The 18992-nt window shown below is 51.6% G+C and overlaps 1 protein-coding gene across 5 annotated transcripts in view; it reads right to left on the bottom strand.

The window, feature by feature from the left end:
• The window catches only part of PTPRS (protein tyrosine phosphatase receptor type S), a 110873-nt gene that overhangs the window by 74064 nt on the left and 17817 nt on the right, over positions 1 to 18992 (bottom strand). For 4 of the 5 annotated variants that reach the window (XM_088838908.1, XM_088838907.1, XM_088838906.1 and 1 more), the window contains exon 1: positions 11 to 121. The exons of the other annotated variant lie outside the window; for it this stretch is intronic. The gene's annotated coding sequence lies outside the window, so the exon portion shown is untranslated. Of the gene's footprint in view, positions 1 to 10; positions 122 to 18992 lie in introns of those variants that run through there. 5 annotated transcript variants of the gene reach the window in all.

Below are 18992 nucleotides of genomic sequence, written 5' to 3' on the forward strand. Positions count from 1 at the left end.
ACGCACTCACCCTGAGGCTCAGACATCGGGGCCCAGGTCCCCACGCTGCCTCGGCCGGGCCGGCTGCAGCCCGTCCCTGGGTCCGCCCGGAGCGCCGCGCGCTGCGAGTACTCAGAGGCCGAGGCCCAGAGAGCTCGGCCTGGGGGCGGGGTGGGGCGGGCCCATGGGCGGAGCCGGCAGGGGGCGGGCCCGGGGAGGGGGATCCAGAGCAAACCTCGGGCGGGGCCCGGCCGGAAGTAGGGCGGGGGGACCAGATGGGAGCCAGATCTGTGGGCACTGGAAGCCTACGTGGATGGGGGTCCTGTGCCCGGGAGGCCCCCAAGGAGGGCACTGTGTGCCCCCCTCCCGCAGTGTGCATATACCCGAGGGGGCGCCCCAAGGGACACAGTCCAAGAACCTCCCTTTTGAAGGCCAGATGCCAGAAGGCGCCCCCTACCCTACTCCTCTCTCCCTTCCAGGCGCTGATCGTGGCCATGGCAACAGATAAAGGGACTGGATGCTGGACAGGGCGTCAGAGGGGGCGCCCCAAACAGACCCAAATACAGGAGGTCGAAGAAGGGGCAGAAAATCCCCTCCCAGTCTGGGTTGGATGGCAGAGGCCGCGCCCCCTACGAACACAGAAGCCCACAGGGTGGGGGAGGGGCGCAGGCACAAAGAGGCTTTCCTCCTGCTGGGGGTGTTTTGGGGAGCGAACGGGAACACTGTGGCACAGGCTCCCACCCGAGCCACAACCCTGGGGAGGGGGCGGAGAGCACAGGGCCAGATTGGAAACAGATGGGGCCACCGTGCCAAGCCCGAGACACCCGATCCGGAGGGGGAGGGGAACACAGGGCAGGGGGGTGGGGAAGAAGGGGTGGCCCCACCCAGGCAGCCAATCCCGGCAGACGCTGCTGCCCTGTTGAGGGTTTGAAAACTCCGAGGGAGAGGCCGGGAATTCGGAGGCCTGGAAGGTCCTGGGAGCTTGAGGAAGTGGTCAGGAAGGGGAAAGAAACCTGACAGAGACCATGAGCCGCTGCAGGGGGCCGGTTCCCTGGGCTGATCCCATTCCAGGAGAATTCCACCACTGATCCCAATGGCTCAGGACGACTCCCACAGCCAGCGTGTATCGAGATCTAAGTATACTCCAGGCCTTGTGACGGGGCTCACATCACCCCACCGACAATCACCCCCATTTTCCGAAGGGGTTAGGGAGGAACAGAGAGAAATGACCAAGGTCAGGAAGAGCAGGGATTCGAACCAAAGTTTGAGTCCAGCGACTAAGCACCCTTACCCACGATGCAACAGAAGGCCTGGAGCCAGAAAATGACAAATCACTATAAAGGTAAAGCCCAGAGGTAAACAGCAGATCTGAGACAGACAGGTCCCAGCCTCTAGAAGCTCACCGCCCAGTGGGACAAAGAACATGGGCTGTGATGGGGGAGGGTGGTGCACAGGCAGCTGTGGGAGCCCCTGAGGGCCCCACTGTGTTCCCTCCTGCTAGGGACCTGGACTACTCACTTCCCAAGGTTGCCCATCCATGCTCTGCTAGGTCTACCCCCATCTCTCCCCAGCACCGAATGCACCCTCCCTGGGTGATCCGCCCGTTTTCAGGCCCTGCTTTTGCAAAACAGTGCATATAATTCCACTTCCCCTGGCCCTGGGGAGCCATGCATTGTAGAGATGCACCGGAGTCTTCAAAACACAGGGCACATGGGAAGTACTCTACATCTACAGGCAAACTCTCCACCTGCCCCTTCTACATGGGACACATAGTAGGTGCTGCTAAATGGACACAAAGTAGTGCTGCTAAATGAGAAATACTCTGATACCTCCTTTCCCCATAACCCTGGGGCGCCCATAGCTGATACTTCATAGAGGTGGGACAGACACCTGGAAACCCAGCACCTTGTGGGAAGCACACAGGAGGTGCTCTGGGTCAACATGGGTGTGGAATCAAGCGGCAGAACCTCCCCACTACCCCAGTGTGGTAGGACACGCAGTGGGCCTTCAGAGAATGCCCCCGGGAGCATGCTTTGCTTACATCTACAAGCTGATGGTCCAGGCCAAGGGCTCGTGCAGACCCTGGTTTGAATCCAGGTACATCCCACGTGACTTCAAGCAAGACTATGCACCATTCGGGGCCTTGGTTTCCCCATCCGAAATACAAAGCAGGCACACAATAGGAACCCGATGAACCCATGTCATCAGGCTGGGGCGGAAATGCCTGTCTCTGGGCTGCCCAAACCCCAGGGTATGGTGGCTGGAGACGTGCCACCCCATCCCAGGCAGGCCCTACCCTGTCTGCACCCTTGCTTGTGTCTCCCTGGAGATGACCTCTTGCTTCCAGGTGAAGGAGGTGACCACAGTGGGGTGGGAACACAGCCACCCACTAGGTAGAGGTGGAGCCAGACAAGCCCTGCGTCTGGCCTCCCTCAGCTGGGAGGCCCTGTCTGCTCAATGCCCTGAACAAACCCCCCACCCCCGCCTCCATCACAGCTCTGATCATCCCATATGTTAACTGTCTGGACACAGGTCTGTCTCTCCCACCAGACTGTGACCTCAGAGGACAGGGCTGGGTTTGTCTCTGTCTCGATCAGAGTGTGTGCCCCAAGTCGGGTCCCCAGCACCCAGCAGATTCTCAGCAAACATTTCTGGAACAGCCAGGCTGGGTTCTTACCCAGAAGAGTGCTCCCTCCAAGTTTTACATTCTTGCCAAGATGCTATACTATGTGGTGCCCTCGTCCCAAAGCAGGGGTCTTCATCCACCCTTTTTTTATTTATCCATTTTAAAATTTATTTGGCTGTGTCAAGTCTTAGTTGCATTATGTTTTTGAATCTTTAGTTGCAGCATGTGGGATCCAGTTCCCTGACCAGCGATGGAACCTGGGCCCCTTGCATTGGGAGCGTGGTGTCTGAGCCACTGAATCACCAGGGAACTCCCTATCTGTCCTCTTTTTAAAAATGTTTCTTTTTATTTATTTAATGAATTTATTTGCACCAGCTCTTAGTTGCAGCACATGGGATCTTAGTTCCCTGACCAGGAATCGAACCCAGGCCCCCTGTATTGGGAGCATGGAGTCTTAGCCACTGGACCACCAGGGAAGTTCCTATGATGTGCCAGGCCTGGCTGGAGGCACTGGAGATGAAGCAGTGACCAAGACCGAGCAGGATCTCTGCCCTCATGATCCTGATGTTCCAGGACAGGCAGTGGATGAGAAAGGAAAGAAAGAAAATACACCAGGGTAGTTGGTGCTAAGTGCTATGAAGATGAACAAAGCAGGGACTTTCCTGGTGGTCCAGTGGTTAAGACTCTGTGCTTCCAATGCAGGGGGCCTGGGTCTAGTTCCCTGTTCTGGGAACTAGGATCCTACATTTGCCTCATGGTGTGGCCAAGTGAAAAAAAAAAAAGATGGATGAAGTGAGAGAAGAGGGGACATGTGGGGTGGGATGCAGTATTAAATAGGAGGGTCAGGGAGTGGGAAATCAACATTCAAAAATCTAAAGAAATCAATCCTGAATATTCACTGGAAGGACTGATGCTGAAGCTCCAATACTTTGGCCACTTGATGCGAAGGGCCAACTCGCTGGAAAAGACCCTGATGCTGTGAAAGACTGAGGGCAGGAGAAGCAGGGGGCAACAGAGGATGAGATGGTTAGATAGCATCACCGACTCAAAGGACATGCATCTGAGCAAACTTGGGGAGACAGTGAAGGACAGGGAAGCCTGGTGTGCTACAGTCCATGGGGTTGCAAAGAAATCGGACAGGACTGAGGGAGAGAATGACAAGGAAGGGAGTGGGGAGGTGACATCTGAGCAAGACCCGAAGGAGGTGTTGTATGTGCAAAGGCCCTGGAGCAGAACAGCCTCTGATAAGGTGGAGGGACAGCAAAGAGACCGTGCGGCTGGAGCAGAGTAAGTGAGGAGGAGAGAAGGAGGCAGAGAGGGGAACAGGGCAGGTCGATGCAGGGCCTTAGGCTACCCTGAAGGAGGTGGGCATGCTGGAGGGCTGTAGGCAGAGGAGAGGTGGGGTGTGACTCAGGTATTTCCAGATACCCTGTGGCTACTGCATGGAGGACAGACTGGGGGTGGGGGGAGCTGGAGAACCAGGGCAGAGGTGACTGCACTGGTTCAGGCAAGTGATGAGGGAACCGATCAGGTGGAGGCAGAGAAGTGGGGCGGCAGGGTAGGGCGGGGAGAGACATGGGCACATTTTGGATAGATTAGGAAGGCAGAGCCAAGGAAGTTTTCTAAAGGTTTGGTTGTGGGGTACAAGTTAATGAGGGGGACTCAGGATGATTACCTTGAGCACTCTGACCTGAACACATTGACGGCTAGAGCTGCCACCTCCGGGAAGCCCCCCCGATTGCTCAGCCCACCCAGTGCCTCTGAGGGCTGACCCCAGGCAGGAGCCCACAAATCAGTTGCTACATCCTCTCTATACACACAGGAGGCCGCTGTCCTTGGGATGCAGCCTGGGGCTAAATCACGCCAGCTTCTGCAGCTGGGACATTTGGGGGGTAATTTTTTTTCAAAATAACTTTTCTTCTAATTATAAAATAGGCTCGTGCAGCAGAAAATTAGGGGAAATCAGCATGAAGAAGAAAATAAAAATTGCCCACAATCCACCCCTCTCCTGGAGAAGAACGGTTAGCATGTGGTCACTTTCATTCATTCTTTCCAGAAACACTGAGCACCTACTGTGTGCTGGGTCACTGAGGACACAGCAATGGGGCGAAACGCACCCCCCAGCCCCTTACCCCGCCCCACCCCGCAGCTCGCAGGTAAGAGGGAGAGATGTATATGCACCAAAAACTAACATCATCATCACTAACAGAAGGCCAGAAGTACTGAGAGGCTGCAAAAAGAAAACACAATGACCTGGAAGGCTCTAGAAGGATGGAGGGGTCTGGGGGAACCTCTCAGAAAGACCTTGACAGACAGACTCCTATGGGAAGAGTTTCAGGCAAGAGAAGCTGCAAGTACAAAGGGCCTGAGGCTAATTGCCTCTTTCTGGTCTTTCTCAGATGGGTACCCAGAGATCACCATTATGAAACCATCTGCCAGGAGCCAGTCCACAGAGTTTAATGGGTCTTCTCTCGCTCTCCAGTATAAACAACAGAAAAGGACATCGTCAGACCAAGCTGTGACACCCCTCATTTCCAAGAAGAGGGTGATCCCCTCAGGATGGTCAAAAACCTTTGAGACCTGCCCTGACGTGCCCACCCAGATAAAGCTGCACCCTGTGGACTTCCCTGGTGGTCCAGTGGTTAAGAATCTGCATTGCAATGCAGAGGATGCAGGTTCGACCCCTGGGTCTGGGATGATCCCACATATGCTGGGAGCAACTAAGTCCACTCACTTCAACTACTGAGCCCTCGAGACACTAGAGGAGTCCATGCGCCGCAACTAAAGATCCTACATGATGCAACAAAGACCCGGCATGCTGCAACTAAGACCCCACGTGCTGTGCTAAGTCACCTCGGTCCTGTCTGACTCTTTGTGATCCCCTGGACTGTAGCCCACCAGGCTCCTCTGTCCATGGGATTCTCCAGACAAGAATACTGCAGTGGGTTGCCAAATCCAATGTAGCGATACGAATATTAAAAAAAAAAACCAAAACTGTACCCTGGACATTCTCAAGCAGCACCCCCCTACTCCCAATCATTTCCCTGACTTCACATTTGGGACCAAAATTTCTGAAAATTTCATTTAAGGGCAACCACCAAACTCCACGCACTTGGCTTTGGGAGCAAGAGAGAAACTGGTTGGGCAGCTTCCTGCTTTCTCAGGCTCTGGGGCTCCCGGGCCCCCAGGTTGCCCAATGGGCCCCTCCCCACCCAGCTCAGCATTCATGCCCTGGGGCAGTGAGCGTGTGTCGACCAGCCCGGTGTCCGCCTCGCCCACACTGGCATCATGGCCCTGGCGCCGTGTCTGCCTGCCAGTCACACCGAAGTGAGCACGCTACCTGCCACAGGCATGCAGCACCTCCTCATCTGCCTTTTTCATCTTCTGATTCCCTCAGGCCTAGCTGCCACCCTCTCCTGGAAAAAGCCGGGATGCTTTCAGGTGCCGCTGGATCCAGCAAACCTGCTCTTCCCTGTGTCCTCCCCTGCTCAGCGGATAGGAGCTCTATCCTTCCAGAGGCTTGGGCTAGAACCTGGGGACTGACCCTGACTCCTCTCCTCCCCTCACCCCCACCACATGCTGCTGGTCTGGAAATGCTCTCAAGTGTCTCTCCAGATGCCCTTCCCATCCTGCCCAGGCCCCATTAGTGCCCACCAGACCAGTCACCGCTGTCCTGGTTCCCCAGCGCTGCCCTTTGCTTCACACAATCTGTCCCCCTCCACAGTAGCAAGAGGGTGCCAGTGTACCTGAATCGGCTCCCATTCTTCCTCTGCCCCCAACCCTCTAGGCTCCCCCCTCCCTCCAGCAAAAGCGCAAGTCCTGCCCCACTGCCTCCAAGGCCCTTCAGGACCTGCCCCGTCCCCTCCCCGCCTTGCTCACTCTTCTCCAGCCACTGGCCTCCTCATTGGTCCTCCAACTCCCCAGGCACAGTCCTGCCCCAGGGCCTTTGCACATACTGGTTTCCTCTGTCTGAAACACCCTTCTCCCACACTTTCACAGCTATTTCCTTCTGTCAACTCAGGTCTCCCTCAAACATTGCATCCTCAGAGAAGAACTGATCACCATGGTTGATCACTGCCACTCAGGTACCACCTCCGTCAGCCTTTATCACATATCCATTCTCTAGCTTTCTTTTTCTTGCGGGTGAGGCACTTATTTTCATCTGAAATTATCTACTTCTCATTTACTGTCTAGATTCGTGCTATCTGATAAGGAACCACCAATCATACGTGACTAAATTAAAATTTTAAAAAATTAAACAAACTTCAAAAACCAGTTCCTCGGTCACACCAACTGTGTTTCCAGTGTGGTTCATGGCCACAGGACTGGCACAGACATCACATATTTTTCTCAGCACAAAAAGTTCTATGGACAGCTCTGCTGGAAGTGGTGGGAACTGGGAGGGTGAGGCCAGGTCAGTTTCAGCCACTGCTGGGTCCTAGCGCCTGGCATGTAGTAGGCACTCAATAAAAGGTTTCTGAATGAAAGAATAAACTAATGGCTAAGAGGCCTTGCAAAGTCTGGAGGGGCTGATGCACAACACTGGCAGAGGTCAGCAGGTACCATCTGCAGCCACAAATCCACACAGCTCGATTTGAACTTGGGTCTACTTGGCTTCCACCCCAGGCACCCTCTGGGGGTCGCTGCTCTGGCCCCAAGGGCAGAAATTTGTGAAAAGCTGCTCCAACCACAGCCAGACTCCACTCTGCAGCCAGGTGCCAATGTGCTGACTCAATCAGAGGTGGGGGTGGCAGGGATAGCGCCTCTGCCAGGCCCCCCACCGCCCACCTTGAACCAGCTGTGGCCGCTTTAATATATCTGGCCACATCCTCTCCGTAAGATGCCTCTGTACCCGCCAGGTCCCCAGTGGGGACGTGTGTGGCATTTCCCCCTCAAATCCTCCCTGTCTTGTTCCCGAGTTCTGCCACATCCCAATAACCCTCATTAAATCTTTCATTCAACTGGCTCACGACGTTCTCTTAAACTAATTTACTTTAGAAACTAAGTCTCTAATGCACAGCTCTAACTGCCTAGCCTTGAAAGTCACAAGAAAAATTATTACAATGAAACTATGAGTCGAGTTCTTCCATTTTCCCTGGATACTGTTGCTAAACCCAGCAGCACAATGGGAATTGGTTATGGAGAGATTGGCAGGTGTTGGTTTTAAAGATCACCCGGTACCCGACTGAGACTTTTTTCTTGACCTGTTACCAACTGAAAGCAGAGTCGCTGCTGGTCCGTGTAGCTCTGTGCCACCAGATGCTTCCTCCATGGGTCACCCCCAAAAGCCTCATCCTGGTGGCAGGTCCCTCACTTTAGGACTCACGGCCCAGAGAAGGCAGGAGCCGTAGGTTCTTGTCCCATCTTGGTCCCCAGGGAGCTGTGTGGCCTTTAGCAAGTTCTTGCCCCTGTGTGGGTCTCTGTGTCCCCACCTGTGCAGAGGACAACTCGGTTTTTGGTGCTTGGGACTGATTTCGGTGGGGTCAAGGCCTTTGATAATCAGAGAAACTGAGGCACTGGCCAGAGAGATGCCCAAGACAGGGCTTCATGCAGCATTTGACCGACCTGCCTCATGAGGGTGGGACCCAGCCTTGGTCACCACTGAAATCTTAGCCATCTATCCTGTACAAGACCCTATGCTGAGTTTTGGGGATGCAGCAGGAACCAGGGCAGACAACCTCCCAGGGTTTCTCTTCTAAGGAGGGAGACAGATGGAGGCAGCCACGTAAAGATGGGGGTGGGGAGGGAATTCTGGGTAGAGGACACAGCACGTACAAAGGTCCTGTGGTAGGAATGGAAACACTAAGCTCTGGGGAAAGAGAGGGAGATAGGACTAGAGGAATAAGGTGATGTGATATGAAGAATGAACATATTGAGGCATGAACAATTATCATACTTCCATAACAATTCTTTCACACATGTATTTAAAGAGCACCTGCTGTATACCAGGCTCCAGGCGGAGCACTAGAGACAAAAGATGACCCAGGCAGTCCTGGCCCAGCGTCAGGAAGTAAACAGGCCGCAGGGGAGGCAGATTGGGGGCTCTGGCAGTTAAGCGACCAGGGGTGTAATAAGGAATGCATCTGGCATGGGGGTGGGGAGGGCTTCTGGGAGGAAGTGATATCTAAGATGTGAAGGAAGAGGGGAACTGGGAGAAGAAATCTAAGTGGTGCTGGACTGAATGGGAAGAAGCGGGAATAGGAACCTCGGGCTAAGTCCCACCTCACAGGTGAGAAGCCAGGGGACTGATGAAGGGAATGGGACAGCAGAGCTGGCGTCCCTGCTCGACCCAGCCATGAGCTCAGGTGTGGGCATGACCTCGCTGGGCAGCTCCCCAAGTTCTCAAGTCCTGGGTGACTGGGAAGTGGGGCAAGGTGACATCTTTAGACAGAGGTTGGGTCCAGGTCCCAACCCTACCCTCCTCCAAGACTTCAGAATGCTCTTTGAGGCTTAGTATGGGGCAAAACTTAAGTTCCGATTGGCTACCTGATGCAAAGAGCCGAATCACTGGAAAAGACCCTCATGCTAGGCAAGATTGAGGGCAAGAGGAGAAGGAGACGACAGAGGATGAGATGGTTGGATTGCATCACTGACTCAATGGACCTGAGTTTGAGCAAACTCTGGGAGATGGTGAAACCCAGGGAAGCCTGGCATGCTGCAGTCCATGAGGTTGCAAAGAGTCAGACACGACGGAGTGACTGAACAACAAAGAACAGTGGGCGAAAGCGCTCTAAACCAAGCCAGGTGCAGAGCAGGCACTCGGTGAGCACTCTGGCTCTTATTCCTGGCTCTCTTGTAGGCCAGGCATCCATGAAGCAGCTCACTGATTCACCCCAAAGACTGGGGTTACTATTCTCCCCATTTTTCAGTTGGAGAAACTAAGGCCTGGAGGTTGGGCTCATATTTCACCACTAGAAAGTGACAGAACTAGGACTTGAACACAGGCTGGTTCTCACCTCCTCCCTTTCCCCCCATCCAGGCCCCTTCTTCCTGCCTGATTGGAAGTCACCCAGTCCTGGAATTTGTAGCATCTTGAACCTAGCCCATCTGTGACTTTGTAGCTCACATGTGGGCGGGGACTGGTGGCCTCGTGGAGGCATAAAGATGGACCTCCAGTAGTACGATTAATAATTATTCCAATTCAGAACACAGAAATTCTATGGGCTGTAAATAAGAATTATAAAACAGCTTAGGATGCAATTATGAGTGTAAATAAACTTTGTGCCTTATTCACACACACAAAAATATAATTATTCCAGGACTTCCCTGGGGGTCCAGTGGCTAAGAATCTGTACTCCCAACACAGGGGGCCCAGGTTCAATCCCCAGTTAGGGAACTAGATCCCACACGCCACAACTAAAAATCCTGAAGTGTGACAACTAAGATTCCTATGCAGCCAAAGAAATAAATAAATATTTTTAAAAAATAATTAATTATTCCCCAGCAAGCAGTGCTCATCTGGGAGCCATGATGGAGGGAGTGCAGGTTTGGGTGAGGGCAGGGGTTTGGACTCAGCAATTATCCTAGGAGATCTCACCTCCGGGCCTTTGCACTCTCCATTCACCTGCTGGGAACACTCTTTCCTGTAAAATCCACCTGTCTCCCTTTCTCACCACCTCTGTTCAAATCTCACTTTTTTTTTTTGGCAGGCACGTGGGCTCTTACTTCCCGGGCCAGGGATCAAACCTGCCCCCTACATTACAAACGCAGAACCTTAACCACTGGACCACCAGGGAAGTCCCCCTCAAATGTCACTGTTTCAATGAGGTCTTCTGGGACACCCTCTTGAAAATTCTGCCTTCCACTATGGGCCCTCCCCAGTCCCTTGGAATTTCCCCCCACACAGAGGCAATGGCACCCCACTCCAGTACTCCTGCCTGGAAAATCCCATGGATGGAGGAGCCTGGTGGGCTGCCATCTATGGGGTCGCCCAGAGTTGGACACGACTGACGTGACTTAGCAGCAGCAGCAGCAGAGCAAACTACCACTCTCTCTGACATTTTATGTGGGTTTTATCTGTGCTTTGTTTATTCTCCGGCTCCCCAACTGGAGTGCTAGCTGCAAGAGGGCAGGAGATTTGTTCTTTCAAATTCCTCCCGCTGAAGACAGGAAGCAGCTGGTGTGTGGCAGATGCAAAGCTTTGTGGACGGGAGAGCCCCTCTTATCTGCTCCTAAAAGCAACCTCCATTGCTGGTTTGTGTCAATCTCTGCCTATCTCTCCCAAGCAGTTACAGACCAAAAGTAACACCAGAATACAGAGTGGTTTTTTTCTTCCGTGAAATTGTATCATCTTGTCTGTATCATTTCCCAGCATTCCTCCTTCTTTCAAAAGACACTGTATCTACTGAGCACACTCATCCCTAGACACTTCCCCTGCTGTCTATAATCTTCCATTACAAGGTTATTACAATCCCCTGTTGATGGACACTTAGGTTGGCTCCACTTTTTATTTTTTCCTCAGTCTCGACCAATGCCTGTGAATCTTTGCATCCACATCTTCCATATCTCAGTGCAGAGAGATGGGCAGTTGGAGGGTCTGCACCTTCCCTTTGGACCTGGTAACATTCCTTCTAGTTTTTCTGAAAGACACATCCCCGTGAAATGGCATGTGTAGAAAATCCTCAGGGCAAAAGACTTGAAACAACCTAAGTGCCCAACAATAGGGGATTGGTTAAATAGATAATGGTGCAAGGGACCAAATAATGCCACAAAAGATTACCACCTTTTAGTACTATAAGACTAGTACCACAGCTGTGAAAAGGGAGATAGAGCCAGATGTATAATTATGAAATCACTTTTAAGATACATTTTTTTTTTTTAAAGAGAGGAAAAACAACCCCAAAGTATGGGACAGCTTTTAAAAGATGCTACCATTTGGTTAAACCAGGGAACATAAATCTACCCGCCTACTGAATGTTCACTGAAGATGTCTAGATAACTGAGCTGTCCAAAACTGTGGCCACGGGCCACATGTGGCTGTTTACATTTAAATGCAATAAAATGGAATAAAATTTAAAAGTTGAGTTTTCATTTGCACTAGCCACATTTCCAATGCTTAACAGCACATGAGGCCAGAGGCTATTTTATTAGAAAGCTATCACCAGAGAATGTTTCTAAAATTGTACAACAGTTCTGCTAGACAGTGCTAATACAGAGCAGGGGCCAACAAGCTACAACCCAAAGACCAAATCTGGCCCCCTGGCTGTTTGTGTCAATAAAGCTTTATTGTCATCCAGCCACCGCCATTCATTCACATATTGTCTCTGGCTGCTTTCATGCTACAATAGTGGCACTGAACAGTATTGATGGAGACTGTTGAAAAGATTTACTACCTGGTCCTTTACAGAAAAAGTCTACCAACAGCTGTCCTAGCAGGAGACTGGTGGCTGCTTCTGGCGAAGGAGAGGGGAGGAGAGCTGAGGATAGGAGGGGAGTGGAGGTAGAGAGACTCTCCCCTGTGTATTCTTCTGTACATCCTCCATTATAGCTCACATGTATGTGTTAGCTGGCCAGAAAATAAAAATAAAAGATGGTGAGAAGTAGCCATGCTGATTTATTCTCCCGCTGATGACGCCCAGGGGTCCCCCTCCCATTTCCAATCTGGAAATCATCAAGCGTCATACGTTTTTGCCAAGCGGATGGGCAAGAAATGGATCTTGTTGTTTTAATCTGCATCTCCTGGGCAAGAGATGAGGAATCTTTAAATATGAATACATGCTTATCTACTCATCCATCAGACCCCCAACTCTAAAAAGTCAGGGATTCCGTTGATCTCAGTCATCGCAGCATCCCAGCACCCACCCGGGGCCAGCCAAACAGTTGGAGCCCAATAAATGTGTACCGAGTGGATGAATGAGGATCTGAGGGAACAGGGCCCAGGGCTGGGGCTATATTACAGGCCAGGGATCATTAGGGACAGCAGTGGGTATTGAACACCAAGCCTAGCTCCTCCAAGGCAGGCTCACCAATGGACCTAAGGCAGGCCTGGCTCCCAAGCAGGCCAGAGCTGGTGGCCCTGCGGGCAGGAGCCTGGGGACACCCTTCCTGGGGATGGTGGAGGGGAACCTCAGTCTCCAGGCAGGAGAGATTATATATTCATCAGAATCTTAAACAAAAGCCCCACGGCCGCCTGTCAGCAGGCTCTGGCTTTTATGGTAATCGGCGATGAATTACCCACAATGCTTGGCCAAGCGCAAGTGGTTCTTGGCCCAGATCCTAAACTAATTTTTATATGTTCGTGTGTATATAATTTCGCTCACTCCCTCCAGTCCCACTTCCATCATTAGTGGAAGCATCAGGGGAGGGGTGAGGGGAGGGAGCAGAGGGAACCCTGGATGTAAAAGCAGAGGGTGCTCATCAAGACCCCCCCTCCTCTCCCCAGGCTTGCCTGGCACCAGGCCCTGGACTCAGCGCCTGTGGAGGTGGGAGATGAGTGCCAAGCTGGAGCCAAGGGGAGTCTGGAAACCACCAAGAACCAAAGCTGGCAGCCCGGGGAAGGGGGGACACGGGGTGTGGAAAATGCCCAGAGAAGAAGAGAGAGGAGCAAGGTGGGGAGGACGTGTGGGCCCAGGAATGCTAAGCCACAGGCTGTGCAGCCTAAATCAAGTGCCCTAACCACTCTGGGCTTCAGCCTCCTGGTGTGTGAACCAGGCCTCCTTTGTATCTTGAACTGGAGGCTTCTAGTGAATATCTGCATTTCTGCCCCAAGAGCCCCAGTGGAGCTTGGAGCTGGGCAAAGCCTCAGCCCCATCTAAGCCCAAATGTATACCTGGCTGTGCTCTAAATGCTTTGTACATATTAACTCATTTCACTGCTGCCTTCTGTCACCATCCCCATTATACAGATGGGGAAACTGAGGCTGAAAAAAGGATGCCCCACTGGCTTGTTGGTGGCAGGGGCCACCAGCCCCACAAGACACCCACAGGCTGACTTTGGAGCCACCAGCTCCAGGAGGCCCCCTCCAGCACCTGCAGAGAAGCACTTCCTTTGCTTCTGGAAACCTTAGTGGATGTTCTGTTAACACAGAGGTCCCCATGCCTGTCCCTGCAGATGCTCAGGCCAGAGATCTGAGAGTTATCCTCAATTCCTCTCAACCCTACCCTGCACCCACTGCTTGGCCAATCTACCAGCTCTTGCAAAAAAAAAAAAAAAAACTCTCCAGAATCCATCCACTTCTCCCCCCTTCCCTGCTTTCATCTGGTCCAGCCCCATCATCGCTCACGTGGGCAAGCACAGTCACTTCCACCTGGTCCCCAGTGACGACACTGGCAAAAGGGCACCCATGAGCACTCTGTCCCCTCCTCTGCTCACAGTCCTCCAGGGTTCCCACCTCCCTAGGGGTAAAAGCCCAAGTCCTGCCAGGGCTCACAAAGCCTGGCACAACCAGCCCTGTCCCCTCCCTGTCCCCCCCTCCTCCCTCCCTCTCCCTCACTCACTCTGCTCCAGCCACTTGGGCCTCCCTGCAGTTCCTTCAACACACTAGGCATGGTCCTGTCACAGGGCCTTTGCACAGCAATTCTTTCCCTCTCCTCCATGGAACAACTTTACCCCAGATCTTCACATAATTCACTCTCATTTCCTGCTGGTCCTCACTGAAAGATCACCTCCTCAGAGAGGCCCTGCCTTGATTCCATAGCTAAAATAGTTCCTTTCTTATCACCCACCCCTTCCCCTCGCTCTGTTATTTCTTAAAAGCAACCTGCAGCCCTTTAATAAATAATCTATTCACCTGTGCAGTGGTCTTCTCCCAGCTTCACTTGACAGAGGCAGGGCTTTGTCCCCTGTGTTCTTCACCACTCTATTCCCAGCACCTTGGCAGGGACCAGCACATACTAGATGTTCAATAAATAGATGAATCTCTAGTCCGCCCACCCCACCCCTGTTCCAGTAGGATTCTGAACCCAGAGGAGGCACTATGATTGTTTTCTCAACACTCAGAAGCTTTTTTTGGGGTCTGAAAGAAAATTTTAGATCTGAAACTATGGGGGGGCTTCTGCAACTAGTCCAGTGGCAGCAGCAAAAGAAAAAAAACACCCATCTCACTAAACCACTCAGAAGCCTGCACGCACTCGCTAGTGGCTGAGGCAGAAATTATAGACACTCTGTAGGGTGACCAGGTGGGATCCAGCAAATGCTAAGATGTGCATGCCACAGGACTTCCCTAGTGGCCCAGTGGTTAAGAATCCACCTTCCAACGCAGGGGGCTTCCCAGGTGGTGCGGTGGTAAAGATCTGCCTGCCAGTGCAGGAGATGCAAGAGCCGGGGGGGTTGATCCCTGGGGGCAGAAAAGTCTCTTGGTGAAGGAAATGGCAAACCACTCCAGTATTCTTGCCTGGGAAATTCCATGGACATAGCAGCCTGGTGGACTACAGTCCTCGGCATCACAGAGTTGGATGCAACTGAGCGTGCGCACACACATTCCAATGCAGGAGACACAGGTTCGATTCCTGGTCAGGGAACTGAGGTCCCACATGCCATGTGGGCAACTAAGTCTGCGTTCTGCAACTACTGACTCCCTGTGCCACAATCAGGGAGCCCACGTGCTGCAGCTAAGGAAGACCTTTGCAGCCAAATAAACAAATGCAAATGATTATTTTTAAAAATGTGAATTCCCTATAGAATCTCTTACTTGTGCTTGAAACCTGTGCATGAAAGCACTGCCGCTTATCTCACGGGAAAGTGAATGAGAGGGATGAATGGGCACGACCATCGGAAGGGGAGTGGGCATGCCAGTAGCATAGTACACAGCCCAGAAAAAGCAGGTGAAGGCGTCATACATACTGCATCTGTGTGAAAAAGAAGAGCGCGGAACAGTGGGCACAGGATGCATGAATAAGGGTGGAAGAGTCCAAGAGACCTCGCTTTGCTAACGTTGAAATAACAGGACTTCCCTGGGGGTCCAGTGGTTAAGAGTCCGCCTGCCAGTGCAGGGGACATGAGTTCTATCCCTGCTCCAAGAAGATGCCACGTGCTGCAGGGCAACTACGTCCATGCCCCACAACCACTGAGCCCACATGCCCTAGAGCCCAGGCTCCACAACAAGAGAAGCCGCCACAAAGAGAAACCTGTGCACTGCAAGAAGAGTAGTCCTTGCTCACCACAACTAGAGCAAGCCCAGGTGCAGCAGAGACCCAGACAGCCATAAAAGAAAGAAAGAATAACAGTAATTAACAACACTCGCTACTATTTTAAGACACACATCTCACCTAATTCTCTCCCTTTTACAGAGGAGGAAACTGAGTCTCAGAGAGATCAGGCCGCTTACTCAAAATCACACAGCTTGGAGGTGGCAGAAGGAGGAGATGAGTGAAGGTTACCTGGTAGACCCAGAGCGGCCTAGGTTGAGGTGAAAAAGCTGGCTTGCAGCTCAGCTCAACACCAAGTATACAGTAAGTGTCCCATAAATGCCACGGAGATGCCCAAGGGCAAAGGGAACACAGGCAGAGACCATGCTCAGGCAGAAACAGTGAATTTCCGAGCAGTGGATCAGGTGTTTGCTAGGGAGAAGGGACGAGGGCTTGAGTAATCAATTCCTTTGATGCTGGGAGCCGGGCATCGGGGAGTGAGATGGCTGGCTCTGAAGAGAACAATTGGCTGCCAATCTCATTTCCTCCTGTGACAGAGACAGGCAGGCCTGGCTGGGCTCACAGCTGGCACAAAGCCAGTCCCAGTGGGGACCTCCCCACCTGTCACGCATGATGTGTTCATCAGGAGCAAGGGGAAAGCCATAACCATCCAGGGTGGGAGGCTGGAGGGCTGGTGTGAGGGCCCCTTTTGGGTGGGGAGGGGGAGAGCCTGGCCCAAAGTCAGCGTGGCTCCTGGCAAACCTTTCCTCCTCTCTGTCTCAGCTGGACCAGCTCACCCTCCAACCCATGCTTACGGAGAACCATACGGCAAGAGATCCAAGACCACGAGTTTGACGTGAGTTTGGTCCCAAGCTCTGCTCCGTGCTTACTCTGTGACCTTAAGTAAGTCATTTCCCTTCTATGAATCTCTGTTTCCCTGTCTGAAAAGTGGAGTCATCACCACCTGGCTTGGAACAACCATCCTAAGCCATGGGCTTTAGATTCAGAGCAACCCAAGTCTGTATCATGGTTTAACCTCCTTGCTGGGTGGCCTTGGGCAAGCAGTTTAAGCAATCTGGGTTCACTTTTATCTTTCCTGGACTAAGAAAATGGCAACCCATGACAGCTGCTTTTCAGAGTCCCTGGTGGCTCAGTCGGTAAAGATTCCACCTGCAATGCAGGAGATGTGGGTTTGATCCCTGGGTTGGGACGATCCCCTGGAGAATGTAATGGCAACGCAGTCCAGCATTCTTGTCTGGGAAATCTCATGAACAGAGGAGCCTGGCAAGTTATAGTCCATGGGATCGCAAGAGTCAGATCCAACTTAGCAATTAAACTACCAGCAGTCTGCGTTTCTTCATCTTGTCCTTGTCTGAGCTCTTGGATCAAGCCATGCCTGAAGCTGATGTATTGTAAGTAAATTCATTTGCTTTTTTTTTTTTAACTGAAGTCAGTTTGATTTGGCTTTCTCCTCTTTTCAAGCTGCCTGCTCACTGTGTATCTGAGGATGGAGCCTCCTTAGGAGCAGGACAGGGAGCTGAGGATAACCTTCAAAGTTATCCCTGCTCAATAGTCAACCTGATGATGGACTTCGAACAGACCCAAACCTCTGGGTCTCAGGTCTCTCAGAATGCAGATGCTGGAATACAATACCCACAAGGCATCATCCAGATCTGGGACTGAGGGCAGTGCCTGTTTACTGAGCACCTTCCTCATGTCTGCTCACTGGCTGCCTCTTATGGATCCACTGGTCTAACATCTACCACAAGCCATTTAGTGAGCACCAACAATGTGCTGGGCCTCATGCAAGTCACAGGATCTAACTGCTCCACCTTGAGAGCTCACAGTGACTTCATGGGGGTAGTCTGCACCCATGGTGTTCTCTCTGCCTGAAACATCATTCCCTCCTGTCTCTGCCCAGGTAACTCCTACTCAACCACCACATCTCAGATTAGCTGCCACCCCCTCCAGGAAGCCTTTCCTGACCTCCCCTCCTATTGTTCATTCTTGGAGACTTTTATCTTCTCTCCCTCTTCCTCATCCAAATTCCAGATCTGACAATTTCTGTATTGCATTGAGTTTAAGCTGCATCATTATTTTATGTGTCAGTAAGAAAGGAAAAATGCTGCCAATTAAACTGAACATGATAGCTTGCCTTTTTTTTTTTTTTTGCCACACCAGGCAGCATGCAGGATCTTAGTTCCCCAACCAGGGATCAAACCTATGTCCCCTGAAGTGGAAGCACAGAGATTAACCATTGGGCCACTAGGGCAGTCCCTAGACACAACTTTCTTATCACACAGAATTATCATTTGACAGCAATTGAATGGGGTTTTTTTAGACTTCTTTGGACATAGACTTTGATCACCCTTCTCTCCTGAACATAAGTAGAAAGTGTAAGTAAAATGTATGTACAAGTTTTCCTAAAACACCTCTGGTTCCAAGCCCAGGTCTTCTGAATTGCTTTTCACCCCAGTGCTGCTGATTCAGGGTTTTGCACGTGACACCTGTCCCTTGCAGCTAGGCTCCAGACAACTAGCATTTCCCACAGTTGGCTGCCTCAAGACTTCCCTCCAAGCTTTTGACATCTGTACTAAGGATCCACAGAAGGCCCTTACAATCCATGGAAGGCTCCCATCCACTCTCACAAGGCCCAAGCACTGTAGTTTGTCAACTAACATTTTGGGGGCCTAGGTCAAGACAGGGATAACCAGTCTGCCTAAAACAGACTGGCGCACAGCAGGAGCTAAAAAAATATTATTGGGATGACAAGCAGGGAGCTGAATCTGATTTCACCAGAAATGGGGAGTTCAGAGAGGTTGGGCAAAAGCCATAACGTCACACAGCTAAGTAAGGGGCAAGGGCAAATTCAAATTCAGGATCCTTGGTTTTGTCCTGGTATATCTGCCAACAGTATTGACAACGTATTTTCCTAAAATGGGGCAGACTGGGGATTCCAACCAACTTCTTGACTAAGAGAAGGCAAACTCACCCAAGCCTTTAAATGCATGGGAAAAAATAAGATACAAATGAACTTATTCATAAAAGAGAAACAGACTTACGATATTGAAAAGAAACATGGTTACCAAAGGGAAACAGGGCACAGAGGGATAAAGCAAGAGCTTAGAAAGAACATAACAGACACCATTATACATAAGACAGACAACCAAATGCATAGCACAGGGCACTATACTCTATGCTCTTTAATACCCTATATGAGAAAAGAATCTGAAAAAGAATGAATATGTGTATATGTATCAAACCAGTCAGTCCTAAAGGAAATCAACCCTGAATATTCATTGGAAGAACTGATGCTGAAGCTG

This window comes from Moschus berezovskii, chromosome 8 (genome assembly GCF_049115385.1).
Source record: "Moschus berezovskii isolate FMDL1 chromosome 8, NW_MosBer_1.0, whole genome shotgun sequence".
Classification (NCBI taxonomy): Eukaryota; Metazoa; Chordata; class Mammalia; order Artiodactyla; family Moschidae; genus Moschus; species Moschus berezovskii.